This window comes from Phocoena phocoena, chromosome 12, assembly GCF_963924675.1.
Source record: "Phocoena phocoena chromosome 12, mPhoPho1.1, whole genome shotgun sequence".
NCBI lineage: Eukaryota > Metazoa > Chordata > Mammalia > Artiodactyla > Phocoenidae > Phocoena > Phocoena phocoena.
In genome coordinates, this window is record NC_089230.1 from 8183187 (window position 1) to 8197879 (window position 14693).

At 47.5% G+C, this 14693-nt stretch overlaps 1 pseudogene; it reads left to right on the top strand.

The window, feature by feature from the left end:
• Window positions 1-1000: 1000 nt before the first annotated feature.
• Window positions 1001-2245, top strand: LOC136132325 (coiled-coil domain-containing protein 86 pseudogene; annotated as a pseudogene).
• The last annotated feature ends 12448 nt before the right edge of the window (window positions 2246-14693 follow it).

Consider the following 14693-nt stretch of genomic DNA (forward strand, 5'->3'; position numbering starts at 1 on the left):
CCACTACGTCAAAAATGTGATGCCACCGATATAAAGATTATTGAGATACGTTCCTTATTCACACTTTTGAATTCATTGAATTCAAAATTCAGTGTTATTCTTACAGCACATCCCATTCAGACTCTCCCCATTTCAGTGCCACAGGTGGGTGCAGACAGGACAGCGGAGGGTTACAGCATGGTACAAGGTGCAGGGCTGGATGGTGGAAGACTGGGCTGGAGAGAGAGGTTGACCCCAGATCATGAGTGGCCTTAAAGGGGCTGCTTTTTGTACTTCCTTTTATCAACAATTAGAAGCCACTGGAATTCTGTTTGGGGTCTTCAGTTCAATGCTTTGAAAATCCTTTATTGTGTCTAACGTTTCTCCTCTCACATTTTAAATCCACTTACTCACGGACTTCTGAATGCGTATGGAGAACAGCGGAGAAGGAGAGTCTAGAGGTTTCCAGACTCTTTCCTGTAGAGTGCTGGGGATTCCAAGTCAGGACCTCAGAGGGATGGGGGACGGGACAGCTGGACCCAGGCCCCACCTGGGCACCAACAGGAGGAGCTTCCTCAGTTTTGCATGTTGCGGGTCTTATGTGCAATATTTTATTTAGAGAAACAGCTCTATTGTTTTTTGTCTTTTTTTTTTTACTGCTTGTAAAACCCTTTTTGATATTATCTTCCAGAATACATATAATAAAATAGTCTCTTTCATGTTAGCTGTTTAAGTACTGGGTGTGTTTCCCATTCTCTTCATGTGTCTTTTATGGATTCTTCATTCACTTTAAATCCCTTTATCTGGGTTAGTCCGATAAAATTGGGTACCAAAAATACTCAAATTATGCCAAGAGAGGCCTTTAAAAAATATAGTCGCACGTAATGCCTTAAAATCCTAAAGGGGTTATTTAGTTACCATGCATCTTCAAAAAGCTCATGTTAATTATTAATTATGTATCTCATTGTATAATTATAAGATTTTAAAAGTAACTGTTCGATTTAGAAACTCTGGCCGGGCCATGGATACGTCGCGGAGGCGCAGCCTGCGGCTAGAAGGCCTAAAGCCTGAGTCCCCTGAGAACCCCACCTCAGTTCTGCGGGCCAAACGGGCCCTTGTGGAGCTCGAGTCGAACCCAGAAGAAAAGAGGGAGCCCGGGTCTCCTCGGAGGGTGCGGCCACCCGGCCTGGGGTCTCCCAGACATCAGCCGGAGACAAGCCCGAGATCACCCAGTCTACGGGACGGGGCAGGCTTGGGGTCCCCCCGAAAGCGGCCAGAGCCGGGCCCAGGGTCCCCCCAGCGTCAGCAAGACCCAGGCCTGGAGTCGCCCCAAAGACAGCCGGAATCGAGTTCTGAATCCCTCCGACCGCAGCCAAAGCCAACTGGGGAGTCGCCGAAGTTTTCCCAGGACCAAGAAGAAGCGGACTTGGAGTTGCCCAAGAGTAAGGAGCAGACCCCCGCGGGGTACCCCCGACATCAGCTGCAGCCGGGCCCGGGTCACCGGAGCCCTACCCGGGTCCCGAGCCCGCTCAGCCGCTGCAGGGCTGACACCCCAGAGCCCGGCTCCCCCCGGGATCCCCGTGAGCCGAGCAAGCCACCGCCGGACAGGCAGCCGGAAAGAGACGGCCTCGGGCCAGAGAAGCGAGAAGAGTCTTCAGCCCAGGTCCCAGCGTCCACGACACCGAAGGAGGAGGACGTCCCTAAAGTCCCGAAGGGGAAGCCCAGGTCCGGGCGGCTGCAGAAGGACCGCTCAAAGAAGAGCGTCTCCCAGATGGTCCAGGAGAAGCCCCTGCGCACATCCTGGCAGCGGAAGATGCAAGACCGGCAGGAGACAGAGCTGGCCAAGGACTTGGCTCGGCACCTGGGGGAGGAGAACCCGAAACGCCGCCGGGAGATCGAGCGGAAGGCGGAGATCGTCCAAGCGACCCGGAACCCCGCCAGGCGCAGGCGGGCGAAGAAGCAGCAGCTGCGCTCCGCGGAGAAGCGGGACACTGGCCCAGCTGCAGAAGCTCCGAGCTCGGGATGGCCGAGGCCTTCAGTGGCCAACCGCCGTGTCACACACGGCAGCCCTCGGGCCACTGGCCCCACGCCTCTGCTGACCCAGGACTCCAACTCCGTGCCTCCCAAACAGGGGCTCCACCGAGACGGGGCTCTGAGCCTTCCAAAGGGCGCACAGAGCCGCAGAGGTAGCCTGGGACCTGGCAGAGACTGGAGGGAGGAGGGTCAGCTCGCTTCTCTCCAAGTGCCTTCAAACCACGGAGAGTAATTTCTGGTTCCTCAGGGAGCTGGTGACTGGAGGGTGACTCCCCAAAATATGTATGTTCTGTCTCAGAGTCCTGTGTCTAACCCAGGCTAGGAGGCTGGAAGTCAGGAATCCACCTCTCCACACACACACACCTCCCCAAAGGCTGCTTTGGGTCCCTCTGCATCCCACTGACCCTGTCACCCAGCGAACTGAATCCAGCTCCGCCCCACTTTTCAACACTCAAGGTTAAAATGGGGAGGTTGCAGGGGCAGGGTCTATCTAGCTTCCCCTTTCCTGTACCAGACTCTGCAGAAGCCCCAGGGATCTGATTAACTCATGCCATCCAGACTACAGCAGAAATATTTATTGAATGCCTGCTGTGTACGGGCACAATTCTAGGTACCAGGGAATACAGACAAAAGTCCCTGCCCTCAAGGATCTTTCATTCTGATGGAGAAAACATGATAAACAAATAAAATGTAAAAAAAAAAAACAAACCTGTTAAACTTCATTTTTATTAAATAAATCAGTAACAGATGATCAGAAACAAATTTTCTACAAAGCGGAAGTGGAGTATGTAGAATTGGCTTCTAAACCTTCCAACCAAACTGACCAAGCTCACCCACTCCCTTCCCCAAACCCATTTGTAAGTTGATCTCTTAGCAAAAGAAAGAAAAAAGGCTTCCCATTTTTGTGACTTATATGGAATAAAGAACACGTCTCTGCCTCTAGACTGTGGCCAACTCTGACTTCCCTGTGATGTGGGCCTCCTCTCTGTGTGGTGAGAGGGTGAACTCACACGGGAAAGCTCTTCGGGATTGCTGGGGATGGACCGCTTGGGAGAGTTTATCTGCCTCCGTTGCTGAGTTGTCTGGTCTCCTTTCTTCCTCTTCTCCTCACAGGCTTTCTTTTTATTTTCATTGATAATTGATCATATCTGACCTGCCAATCAACTGCAACATTTCATGATGGTTCCAGACACTCCCCCACGGCACCAGGCTGTTCGTTTTGGGGGATTCCCGCAATCTGATGATGCATCTGATGTGTCCAGGCAAAACCTGTGACAGAAACCCACCCAAACCCAGAAGTGTCGGCAAAGGAATTCCCCAGGGTGTGTTCAGTTGAAGGGCTTCTCTAAACCTCCTCTGTATCCCGCACTGTCTTCTGAAAAGGCACCAAAGGAAGGCACATGGGACTGTAATTTACAATGGCTAGTGAACAAGGGCTGGGCTGGGGAAGGCATGCTGAGGGACTCCGAGGGGGACAGCGCTGTGCCCAATACAGGTGTTTAGACATTCAGCCATTCATTCCACTAAATGCTTTAAGGGCCTCATCAATCCAGGAAGGGATGGGAGCACAAGGCATCGACCAGAAAGTGAATCCAAGGCTGGAGAATTGAGTCTAGAGAGAAATATGGGGAGGACACGAGATGGTGCTCCCATGCGTGTCACACCCACAGGCAAGTCCCAGCTAGATTGCCCTGATTCCACCCCTTCGCTCTTGCACAAGAAAGTGTAGAAGAATGCAAAGGGGAGTGCTGCTCTTGTAGGCATACATCTGAATCAGTTCTAATTTACATAAAAGAGGAAATCATTTGCAAATTTTAGTACCTGAATATCGACCTATCACGTTCCTTAGAAATGATCCCAACAACCTATGTGTTTCGGCAACAAGTTCAAGGGTAAAGCAGACGCCAAACATCCCGGCAGGAAAAGATGGCACATTAAATGGGGATAGTTAAGGAAATTTTAACGCTGTGATTATTTGCAAAAATTATGGGTAAGCTTAAATCACCATGGAACAGTGGAGCACAATAGGGCCAGATACAGCAAGGAGACTTTATCCCCCTAAGCCTGAAGGGGGAAGGGTAAAAGGCTCACCAGTTTCCTGAGGGAGAAGGAGTGTCACCTGGTGGAAGCTGCAGCCTTTGGGGAAGCCACTGACATCTGTGGCTCAGCTCCCATCTTCTGAGCTCCTGCTTATAAATGCGGCTGTAAGCAGAGGGCAAGGGATGATGCTGAAGCCGCTCATAGATCCCAGCCCCCCTGGGCACAGAGCAATTGGGATACTAGCTCAGAGGATTAAAGGGAAAATGTCCAGCACAGGAATCAATTCCAAGAGGAATTGGGTGGGGGTGGGGGGGGAATGGGGGTGTTCGTCAAAGGGTACACACTTCCAGTTACGATATGAGTAAGTTCTGGGGATGCACTGTCCAACATGGTGACTCTAGTTAACAATACTGTATACTCGAAAATTGCTAAGAGAGTAAAACGTAAATGTTACCACCACCACCATTAAAAAATGATAATCACGTGAGGTGATGGATATGTTAGCTAACCTTATTGTGGTAATCATTTCATAATATATATATACACACGTATACCTGTAGGTATCAAATTATCACATTGTACATCTTACACTTACACAATATTATATGTCAATCATATCTCAACAAAGGTGCGGAAAAAAAGAGTGGTGTGGAGCTAACCTATAGGTCTGCTTATCAGGTTTAGAGGCATTTAAGGAAGTTGGGATTGAGAGGCTTATTTGTATAGCTGAAATAGGGGTAATACAGTTGACCCTCAAACGACACGGGTTTGAACTGTGCAGGTCCACTTATAATGGCTTTTTTTCAATAAATGCATACTACAGTGTTATTTGATTCACAGTTGGTTGAATCTGAGGATGTGGAGCCTCAGATATGGAGGGCCAACTGTAAAGTTATACTTGATTTTCGACTGTGTAGAGGATCGATGCCTCTAACCCCCTCATTGTTCAAGGGCCAACTGTGTTCAAGGTCAGAGACTTCATGGGACCCAGAGGTGTGTTTAGAAGGCTATGGAACCCAAACGCTAGCAGGTAGGGATCTCACTGGGGCGTGGAGGGTTGACTTATCACAGCCAGTAGGAGCGTGACTAGGTCTCTCTGTAGGCTGAACTACAAGCATTTTGGGCTCAGGGCAAGGTGAAAGTGTTGATATAACTCTGACAGCCATGTAGACTATAACAAATGGGGCCAAGCAACAAAGGCAAGTAACGTTATACCTGAGCTTGAAAAGCATATTCTGAGCATATAAACGTACAAAATACATATGTTTGTAGGAATGGAAAAATTACAATAACGTATCTATTTTTCCTGGGGATTTAGCAAAATAAATTGGGTCATTTTTCAGGTCCACTGTTTCTGGTAAAGTAACATATACGCACACAGATAAATATACAAGTATTTGCAACAGTCTGGCGTTTGCCACAGTAACTTAACTCTAAAATTTACAGTGGTTCTGCCTCAAAGGCATCATATTTACCATGGGGTGCTGTCTTTACTGAAATGCATTTGGGGGTGTGTGTATTCTTCACCAGAAGAACCGCCACAAATTCAGCAATGGCTTGGGAGTGTCAGTTCTGCCAGAATCCAAGGACTTGGACCGATGAAGCTCTCTTCCAGGGCAATAAGACCCTTCACACATATGATATTCTTAATAGAATTCTGTGGCTATCATCTTTGGAGATCATAGTTAAGATAGTTATGATTTTTAGCCGTATTTCCTTAAGGAAAAAAGTAAAAGTCATACATAAAGTTCACCATAGAACACTTCAACCAAAATATTTTTTAGGAAAATGAGAATTGGCTTTAATAATGGAGAAACTAGTAAGCTATAAAATGAATTCATAGTATGGATTTCACCAATTCTGAACTCCTTTGTTGGGCTGTTGAAATTGACCATGCTACATAAAATCAACAAATTGTAATACTATAATGAAGACAACTGAGGCATTCGGGGAAACTATGGACATCTTTTGTGTTTATATAGAACATCAACAGCTATGACAGAGTATTATCTTAAGATACAGTGCATTGAATAGTGTTCTCCCGAAAGATACACTGAAGTCCTAACCCCCAGTGCCTGTGAATGTGACTTTATCTGGAAAGAGTATCTGCAAATATAATCACGTTAAGATGAGGTCGACGGGCTTCCCAGGTGGCGCAGTGGTTGTGTGTCCGCCTGCCGACGCAGGGGACGCGGGTTCGTGCCCTGGTCCGGGAAGATCCCACATGCCACGGAGCGGCTGGGCCCGTGAGCCATGGCCTCTGAGCCTGCACGTCCGGAGCCTGTGCTCTGCAACGGGAGAGGCCACAGCAGTGAGAGGCCCGCGTACCGCAAAAAAATAAAAATAAAAAGATGAGGTCGTTGTGGGTTAAGGTAGATCCTAAATCCAATGACTGGTGTCTTAATAAGAAAAGGAAAGAGAGATTTAGATACAGAGAGAACGCACTCAGAAGGAAGAAGTCCACGTGAAGACAGAGCAGAGACTGGAGTAAGGCAGCTCCAAGTAACGCCAAGCATTGCTGGCAACACCAGAGGCAAGAGAGGCAAGGAAGCTTCCTCCCCTAGAGCCTCTGGAAAGCCTGGCCCTGCTGACACCTTCATTTCAGACTTCTGCTCTCCAGGACTACGAGAGAATAAATTTCTGTTCTTTCAAGCCACCTGGTTTGCAGGAATTGTGTTGAGTCAGCTCTAGGAAACTGACACAAATGTAAACAAAAGTTTGAACAAACTAACGTTTTCTGTTAGTAACAGGAAGTCACCAGGGCACTTCCCTCTCTGGCACTCCCCATCCCCAGCCCATGACTGAGTCCTTTCAGTTTCCCCCGCTTGGTCTCTTGGCTGGCCCATGTCTCCTTCTTCCCAATCACCCCAATCTGGACCCAGGCTCTGGCACCAACACCGTAGGGTACTCTCTCCAAACCTCCCTGCTCCCCTGCTTCCCCAGGCTCCAATCCTTTCTCCTGCAACCATTTTGTGCTTTTTGCTTCTCACAGAATAAACCCCCAAACCCTTGCTGTGGCGTCTGGTGCCCTATGTGGTCTCGTCCCTTCTGGCCTCTCCGGTTCCAGCTCATCCCTCTCTTCTGCTCCCTGCTCTCGGGATGAGATGCTGCAGCCGTGTTTCTGCTCCCGGAATTCTCTGAGCTCCATTCTCTCCCGGGATCTTTGCTTATGCTGTTCCTTATGCCTGCAGCAGTCACACCTCCCCTGTGGGCTTTACTCCACGTCCTGCCTATGGAGTTGATCAATCTTGCATCCTTTGAGAGTGCTCACAGCTTCCTGAACTCTGTAATGTTCCCCCCTTTTTAACAGGAAAAAAACCCCACAAAAGATGTGCGTTTAAGTAATCTTCAGCCTTTGTACCATCCCTTCTTCTCACTCTTGGTCCATCAAACTTGAAAGAGTTTGTATATGATTGACACAAGAAAATGAATTTAGTAGACAATCCCAGGCTTGTGGGATTACTAAGTGATGAGTGCATTTATTGCGAAAAACATTTTCGCATTAAAAGAGGAAAGAGACCATTAAAAAGATCATGTCTTGTCTCTAAAGCTCTTTGTAAACACCAAGTGTCAGAGGGGCAGCTCTTTACAGCTGTCTGGTCTGCCTCTACCCTGGGCAGCTTTTCAGCTACTTTGCTGATAAGAAAGTTGGCTCTGATTAAAAGTGAATTCACGAGACCCAGCCTACAAAAAAAAATTTATAGGAAACTGCTTTAGCTCAGGAACAAGAATCAAGTTTCTGAAAGACACGCTGCTCCCCAGTTAAATAAACCGTCCTCCCTGGGCAGTGCCTGGCCGGGCTCTGTCCTCTCTCTGGTCTGTCTCCAAACCTGGGCCGGCTTTGCCTTCTCCACCCCCAAAACTGCCCTTCTGGGCAGCTCCCGGAGAGCAATCTTGTCTAGAAGAGTGGCCCCCAAGACACCCCCTCACCCCCACACTCAGGACAGTTTACAAGTCCTTGCAGGTGACCAAACCCACTTCAAACGTCGTGCCGGTGTGTCGGGTGCTGCCGTCTCTTTGCGGCAGCTGGAGGCGCTCCGCGGAGAGCAGTACCGGGGCTCCAGCTCCGGGAGAAGATACGGCTGTGGGGGCCAGCTCCTCCCAGGCCTCACCCAGGTCTCCAGGCCGGCTACTTCTGTCCCCAGATGTGCGCTCAGATGTCCACTTCCGTCTGCGGAGAGGGGGCTTCCGGGGAAGGAGCTTGCTGCGGGGTCTATGGTGGGGGGACAAAGGATGCTAACGATGTCCCCTGGTATGCTACAAAATAGAGTGTCTAGCAATCAATGTGACACACACAGCTACAAAACACCCCCTTAACGATCCCAAATGGTATTGCTTTGCTGGCAGACTGCCAAGAGCAGATTTGTATTTTATTTGTTGGTTTACTTGTATTTTATTGGTTACTTTATATATTACATTTATTTGGCTGGTGCAAATGTATATTCATGCGCTCTTTTTTTTTTTTGCAGTACGCGGGCCTCTCCCTGCTGTGGCCTCTCCCGTTGCGGAGCACAGGCTCTGGACGCACAGGCTCAGCGGCCATGGCTCACGGGCCCAGCCGCTCCGCGGAATGTGCGATCTTCCCGGACCGGGGCACGAACCCGCATCCCCTGCATTGGCAGGCAGACTCTCAGTCACTGCGCCACCAGGGAAGCCCTATCCATATGCTCTTTGAGGTTATGTAAAAGATACAGGCCTAAATGAGGGTTTACTGCAAGGACCCTAAGGGGACAAGGCGTCACATGGGATGTGCAAGCTGGGGAGTGAAAGAAGCTTCACAGGAAACCAGAATCGCAGCTCAGGATGGTCGAGAACCAGGTCAAGCGTCTTGTGTGTGCACCTGGCCTCAGCCCCACCAAGGAAGATGGTCTGAACGAGCTGTCTGGCCACCACCCAGCTTCCTTCAAGGCCACCTCGTGCCCTTCATTGTCTTTGGCTTGTGACGAGGACCACGTAGAGCAAATGCGCTGCTTGGAGGGCTTTTCCCCAGAAGGGAAGCGTGGCCCGGCAGCCGCAGGCGCTTTGCATTCTTCCAAATACCTTAATTCTCACAGCAAACATAAACACCGAATATCATTATGGCAGTTTTAAATATGAAAGAGCAGCAGCCTGCAGGGTATCAGGTCAGTTGTGGATATCGGGAATTGGAACCAGGTTAGGATTTACCCCAAAGCAGAGCTGGGGGGTGGGGGCAGCTCCGCAGACCGCTGGTGGAGTCCTTGTTATTCACACACGAGTAACTCACTCTTTTTTTTAACATCTTTATTGGAGTATAATCGCTTTACAATGGTGTGTTAGTTTGTGCTGTGTAACAAAGTGAATCAGCTATACATATACATATGTCCCCATATCTCCTCCCTCTTCCGTCTCCCTCCCCCCACTCCCTATCCCACCCCTCTAGGTGGTCACAAAGCACAGAGCTGATCTCCCTGTGCTCTGTGGCTGCTTCCCACTAGCTATCTATTTCATATATAAGTCCATGCCTCACTCTTATAAATCCCCACAGAATCGACCGATTCATTTTTGTGTAGCAGGAACTAATTTTCGCAGACGCAAACTGGAGTGGGTAAAATTTAATTTAGTTTTTCATAATTAGAATAATTAGATACATTTCTGGCTCTGAGCCCCATTCAGTTAAAAACTAAACGTAACCAGACATGATTTTCTTCTAGGTGTGTCTGGGAAACACCGTCAAATGTAGAGATTTCTTCGCGGTTGTGGGTTTAATGGCTGGTCTTAGCATCAGAGTCCCCTGTCCCTCTCCTTCCTGGGTTACGTGCATGTGAGCCCAGCAGGTAGGGTATGGGGACGTCCCCATCTCAGTCTTCTTCTGCTTCTGGCTGCAAGTGCAGGTGACGCTTACCCCGTCTGGTCCTTGTCATCAAGATGAGCTACGCCAGGTGTGAGGTCTTCCCATGCTGACTGGACAACCTGTCAGCACAGATCCTGCAACGGCTCTGAGGGGTCCCTCACACTCCTGATTTTCATCTCTTTGCTCAGGTCAGTGACCAGCGCGTTTGCTCACTTGTTCTCTCTCTCTCTGAGGGAAGGCAGGGGAAATGATGATGCCAGATGACACCGCCTTTCGAACCCTTTCTGTTTTTTGCCTGGCTTTTGAAGTTAATAGTGAATAATGTTCCATTTTTGTTTTCTGGCCCCAGCGCAGTGGGGTATCTTAAACTGAGCTGTGCCCCGGCTGCAGAATGAAGGGGAATGAGGCGGTGTTAGGAAATCCTGTGGTGGGGATAGGGCAAGGGCTATGTTGACGGAGCACAGCCACCTTCCATACTTTCTTAAGTCTCTGCTTGCATAACCACTAATCAGAGGCTTACCCTGACTACCCCGTTCAAAAAAAAAGTCACTGTCAGCCGTCACTCTTTTCCCCTGAACACTATTTTATTTTCCTTCACAGTAGGTATCACCTGCTGACACGTACGTTTGTTTATTTGTTCATTTTCTATCTCCCATTATGCCCTCTCCCACAGACATACTGAAATATAATCTCCTTGAGGGATGGACTTCCTTTTTTTCTTTTTGTTTCTTTCTTTAATATAATATTGTGTTAGTTTCAGGTGTACAGCAAAGCTATTCGGTTATACATATGTATATGTATATATCTACGTTCTTTTTTCTCAGATTCTTTTCCATTACAGTTTATTACAAGATATTGGATATACCTCCCTGTGCGATACAGTAAATCCTTGTTGTTTACCTGTTTTACATATGGTAGTGTGTACCTGTTAATCACATACTCCCAATTGAGGGATGGACTTTCTTATGTTAGCTGCTGAATCCCTAGCACCTAGAATATTACCAAGCATGACATCAACTCTCATTAAGTATTTATTGAATGAACTAACAATTTGAACTCCATAAACTCTCTCACTTAAATTGGGTTTACAATAAAGACCCAGTTTTAGTCTCAGAGAGTCACTCTGTTGGAGATGTGCTGTTATACGCCCCATTGCCCCCAGTCCACCAGCACACGAGCAGTACAACATGAAGCCTTGACAATGAAAGGGGGTGAGGGTTTCCTTTCTTATCTTCTCACGGCCCATAAGATTTCAGGGCCATCTTTGCCTCTCCACCACGTTGAAACAAAAGAAACCAATAGATAAATGCAGTCACAGCCTACATGTTTCTGTGGCCTTGCAGTGTCTGGCATACTTTACGGAGTAAGTGGCAGTAATCGAAAGTTGGGAGAACGCATAGAAGACTCCTGGGGTTCTTCTATGGGATTTGGGTTGGGAAGTTGTTAAAAATCTACTTGGAAGTTTGAACCAGGAGAGCTAGGCCGTCATTTACCATTTGTTAGCCAAATATTCTTTCCCAAGCTAGAGACCACATCTCCCAGCCAGTGGTGGTGTCAACGGGTTACCCAAGGATTATCTGTCCATCCATTTCCATGGTGAATATACTGTAAATATGGAAAAGTACCGCATTCCAGTTTGAATAACAAGATTAACCTCACTCTGTTGATAATTTTTTGCATAGCTTTAAACATAATGGAACAATGGATCGACTCTGCAAAACTGCAAACGTTATGTAACCATAGTTGCCGAATATCCAAAATTCCAGACCCAACGCTCTTTAGTAGCAACGTATAAATGGCAACATTTGAAAACGTCAAAAACAGTCTTTTACTAAAGACGTGCGCTCTGCTGGTCAGCACACATCTGTCTGTGCTGGGCTGCGTGGATTTCTGGTTAAGTCGTCTGATTCTTCCAGTTTTCGGCTTAGCACAGATTCCCCAAGTGGATCCTAATATTTTCTTGGCTACTGGCTTTACTATCCTGTCAATCAGCCACTCTGGCTTGTCCCCTTGACTCTGCTTTTATAGTCAGTTTTGCATTTGACTTTCCACTGCTGCTTCTCTGATTTGGGTTTATGACGGTCCATAACTAGTTGCGTGCACTAACTAGTGAGGGGTCTTCCATGCTCCACTTGACCTCCGTCTTCTAAAGTGTTCTAAGCAAGTATAAACCCTGTTATTGGTCAATACTTCATTTGGGCTGTGTAGGAATAGCCATTAGAGTAGCAAACTGTCAACTCAGTAAAATTGATGCCAAAGATAATATGATGTATCTGGAGGTATGCATGAGTGTTCTCATGCTGTCTATATTTTTGACATTAATGTTAACTCAAACCTGGCAATAAAATTTTAGCAATATCTTTATAACATCAGCTGGTAGAAAGAGCAAATCGGGGCAGAGGATGTAGTTTCAGCCTCTGGCAAACAGGAGCTCCCTAAACAATGGGGTGCCTCTTCAGGAGGAGGGGAAAGAGGAGGGAAGGCAGAAAGGCAGGGGGCGGGGGGTCCACAGGCACAAGGACCAGAGCTCTTGGACCTGGGTCCCTGACTCCTCAGTAACCAGGCGTGCTGAGACAGCTCTGAATGTGCTGGCCCCTTGGCTGTGGGACCAGTCACATTTTCAGGGGATGAGACGGAAGGGGCTTAAAAATTGTGCAGTATTTTAAAATAACTACTCCATACACAACTACTGTATATAAAATAGATCAACAACAAGGACCTACTTATAGCACAGGGAACTATACTCAGTATCTTGTAATAACCTATAATGGAAAAGAATCTGAAAAATAATAGATATATATAAAACTGAATCACTTTGCTGTACACCTGAAACTAACACCACATTGAAAGTCAACTCTACTTCAATTAAAAACAAAAAAACTACTCCAGCTCTTTGGCTTCTAAAGTTCCATGCTCTGTGTCAAACTCAATTCCCAGCCCCCTGTATGATTCTAGAGGGAAGATGGAGCTTTTGTTGTCCTTAGGTTCCCTTCAGGGGAGGAAAGAGACATCTGCGCCTCTTTTCTGCCACTGGGAGAAGCTGTTACCGTCTGAGAACGAGGCAGCCCTGACATCAGCTTCTGCCCCAGTGAATCCTCTGTATGGAAGGTAAGTGAACAGTGAGAACACAGATGTCTTAGAAATACTGATGCATGAACCTATTCGTGTCTGAGCTCTCAGACTCAGACCTCTCAACACAGGTGGCTTGTCTAACATTTCAAGAGGAGAAATCAAAGTGTTACCTAATTGGCTGGCTCCGGTGACTCCTTTAGGTACCTGCTCACTCATGCGAGGTCACTGACTGTTCATTATACCACAGGCTTGGATTAATGGGCCATTGGAATTACAGCTGAATAGAACTAGTAATTTCATTCTGAGCTAAATTGAGTGCTTTGAAATCGAGGCTACTAACAAAAGCTGAAAATTATTAATGAAAGAAAACTTAATGTGAGTAAAGAGTCTCCATGGGCCCTGGAATGAAATCAAATCCAATTTGAATGAAACACCAGTACCTGCTCCACGCCCTCTTCTAGCATTTATAATCATCAGTCAAAATCACGTGGACGTCTCAAGTAAGGATTTCTGCTCCCAGGTTCCACTGGGTAAAAAGCACGGCTTCTCTTCATTAAGGGGCTGGGACAGGGGATGCATTTCTCTAATGAGGGATGCAGCGAAAGACAGCCTGAGATCAGAAGTCTTTTGACTCTCAGAAACTGTTCAGAGCAGCTGGAGGAGGAGAAAAGGGCCTCTTATGGGTTGGATTGTGTCTCCACAGCCCCTACCCCACACGAAAATTATATGGTGAAGTCCCAACCCCTGGTACTTCAGCGTGTGACCTTATTTGGAAATAGGATCATTGCAGTTGTAATTAAGTTAAATCGAGGCCATGCTGGAGTGGGTTCCTCATCCAGTGACTGGTGTCTTTAGAAAAGGAATGCCATCTGAAGAGAATGAGGTGCATACGGGGCAAGGGGGCAGGGTGGAGGTGATGTGAAGACACAGGCGGAATGCCACCTACAAACCAAGGAACCCCAAGGGTTGCCAAGAAAACACCAGACGTTAAGAGGGAGGCATGGAACAAAATTTTCCTCACAGCCCTCAGAAAGAACCAACCCTGCTGACACCTTGATCTCGGATTTCTGGCCTCCAGCACTGTGAGACAGTACATTTCTATTGTTTAAGCCACCCAGTCTGTGGCCCTTCGTTAAGCCTTTAATACAGGGTCAGTGTGGAAAGGCAGACACGCAGCCGCATCCTTGGTCGACTTCGACTCCTTTACTGACGTAGAGCATTCAGCCTGGGCTTAGAGTTTGGATTAGTGCTGAAAGGGGCAAATGTCATTTGGAAATGCGCATACTTGAGGTATTACCTGAGATTCTTTCCACTCTGATTCTTTGTTCCCATTACTTTCCCCACCACTGATGGTGTCCACGGCATTTTATACAGAAACCTCAGGGGGAGGGATGATTAGCTAAGAGTAGCGTCAAATTCTTGGCTGAGTTTCTATAGCAGAGACAAGAGTATTGAAAGCCAGGCCTTTGAATTAAAGATCTTGCGATCTGGGGGAGAGTTTTCTTTTGGGGTTCATAAGCTTGACTTTGACCATAAGCAGGAAAAAGATCTATGGAACTTAGGGCACGCGATCTATGTAAGTGGACTGGGGAAGAGCACTGATGTGATGACGTAAGGACAGTTTTCCCACACCAGAGGAGAGAAGAATCTCTGCCAGCGATTGGAATAAAAGCACCGGACGTGACTTGGTTTGAGCTTAGATGCTGGTGAGTTCCTGAGGAGAAAGTTCTACTCTGCTTCGGGTCAAACTCCTGAT